Source organism: Pteropus alecto, unplaced genomic scaffold, assembly GCF_000325575.1.
Source record: "Pteropus alecto unplaced genomic scaffold, ASM32557v1 scaffold160, whole genome shotgun sequence".
NCBI lineage: Eukaryota > Metazoa > Chordata > Mammalia > Chiroptera > Pteropodidae > Pteropus > Pteropus alecto.
This window is the reverse complement of record NW_006429864.1, coordinates 1,756,072-1,758,297: the sequence shown is the minus strand read 5'-3', so window position 1 is coordinate 1,758,297 and position 2,226 is coordinate 1,756,072. Positions and strand designations below refer to the sequence as shown.

General features: G+C 57.8%; 1 protein-coding gene across 1 annotated transcript in view; it reads right to left on the bottom strand.

Annotated features, from left to right (window-relative positions):
* CRTC1 (CREB regulated transcription coactivator 1) overlaps nt 1-2,226 on the bottom strand; it is a 54,609-nt gene that overhangs the window by 12,392 nt on the left and 39,991 nt on the right. The gene's annotated exons all lie outside the window — the stretch shown is intronic.

Genomic DNA, 2,226 nt, shown 5'->3' with positions numbered 1-2,226 from the left:
GAGATGACGGGCAGCCTTCTCTCTGCCCAGGGCAGCTGCTTGCCGGGGCTGTGTCATCCGTGCGAGGCGAGCCCGGTCATGCCTGCACTTCCCCTTGGATTCCCTGGTGGCTCCTCTCAGCTGAGCACTGCGGGGGGGCCTGGCGCCGTCGACTGCTCCCGAGGGAGGGCCCGGGGTCCAATTTCTGCACAGACCTTGGGCCCCAGAATCAGGCTGCTGTGGACACAGCGATGTCAAGTGAGGGACTATCAAGAGGCCTGGGCAGGAGTCCAGGAGACACCCGCTCATAGCACACTCGGAGTGGGGACCCTGAGCTTTTCCCTCATCTTCTCTGAGCATCTACTGCTTCATATGTCCAGCAGGCTAAGAGACACGTAACACTCAGAGAGCAGACGTCAGGGTTCAGTAAGGGGCAGAGGCAAATGGCAGGAGAGAGAAGGGCAGTGGTACGACAGGGGCAGGCGAGAGGCTGTGGTAAACTGGAGCACTCTGGCCCATCTCTAGGCATAAGACCTCGACCACTGCTGCTAGGCCTTCTGGAATTCAGATTTTTACATGCACTCTCCTGATGCTTAAATGTCTATTCAAAGCATCACGCACACAGTCATGGGCCAGACAAAATACACCAGTGGGCTGGATTTGGGCTGCCAGCCTCTAACATCTGCCCTGAATACAAAGGCATTTTTTAATCCTCTGCTGGGCTACAGAGTGAGCTCCTGGCTTCATGTGGGGGCTGAGAGAGTGGACAGACGCCTTGCTGTTGAATTCCTTTTGGCAACCTGGATCACCTTTGGGAAAAGGAGTGGGGCCAGCTGGAAGGGAAGTCTGGGCAGGCAAGGATAGCTGCCAGGGGAGGGAGGGCCAGGTGATGGGGGCCCAGCTGGAGGCACGTAAGGCCTGAGTGCGGGGTGACCAGACACAGAGCAGAGCCAGGACGGAGGACCTGGGCCTGCTGTCCTCTCAGGTCCCGGCGGACAGCCAAGGAAACGACTTCAGCAAATGCGGAAAGGGACGAGAGGGGCCACTGTCTCCCTGGTGGGGAGGCCTCTTCCTTCTCACAAGATCATGTTCTGACTAGCTGGTGGGTTGGGTGGAGGGGCGATCTCCACGTGTGCCAAGGGGGCCGTGGCTCAGCTTGATTTAAAATGCACCCAGAAAGCAAAGCCCCTGTCAGGCGAGCTGCTGGAGCAGCAGGTTCGCAAACAACCCAACACATGTCAGACATCACCAGATGACACTGGAGCCAGGCATTCTCCACCCCCCACCCTGGCTTGGGGTCTACGGCTTTCACATGTGTTGTATTTTCCTGTGCTTGTTTAGACTCTGCTCAAGCTGGAGGTATATGGCTCCTGGCAGGCGCTGTGGGGCTGCCAAGGACCCTCTGGCAGAGGGGGTGGTGCTCTAGAGGCCACAGTAAGATGCAAGGGGAAAATGGGGCCCAGGAAATGGTAGTGTCTGCAGCAGTGGGGGGCCCAGTGGCCCCAGAGCCAACCTTCCAATTTCTTCCATCACACAGCTGGTACATGCACTGCCACCCACTCGTCTCTGGGGGCCATGGGTCTTGGGCCTCTCTGAATCTGCTCATTTGTCCTCTGGGCCTTCCCTGGGGGGCCATAGCCGGGCTGGTTCCCTCTGCCTGGTGGCTATGCACGGGGCCAGGCGTGCGGAAGAAAAAACATAGCCCTTGACACCATCAGACTTCACTGTTTGGCCTCAATTCCCTTATCTAAAAGCCTAGAAACATGATGCCATCCCCAACATCCCACATTTGTCCCAGCCCCCAGAGCCAGGACTGACTCTCCTCCATTCCCCACATCAACCCAGCTCACTTCCCCCGAAATCTCTCTAGAGTGTCCGATAGGGCCCTGTCTTGGTCCAGGCGCTGCCGCCCCCTCCGACAGCCTTTTCTCCCTGGGTGGCCAGAAGGACTGTGGCAAATGTGAATTTGAGTATGTGATTCTCAGAAAATGCTTCATGGCGCTGCCCACCACACTTGGGGTCATGGACAGGTGAGTGCTAGCCATTCTGTGGCCCCTGGGCAGGATTCAGAGCACACAATGTAGTGCTCTCAATGACCAGAGTCCCAGCACCTGTGGACTCACAGAGGGGCCCCTCAGTCTCTCCTGCCTGTCCCACCATGGGGGCTGCTAGGGGCTGCCCCATCTCCTCCCTGGAAGAAAACTCACACATCACACAGTCCACTCAGTATGGAGATCACAGCAGGAA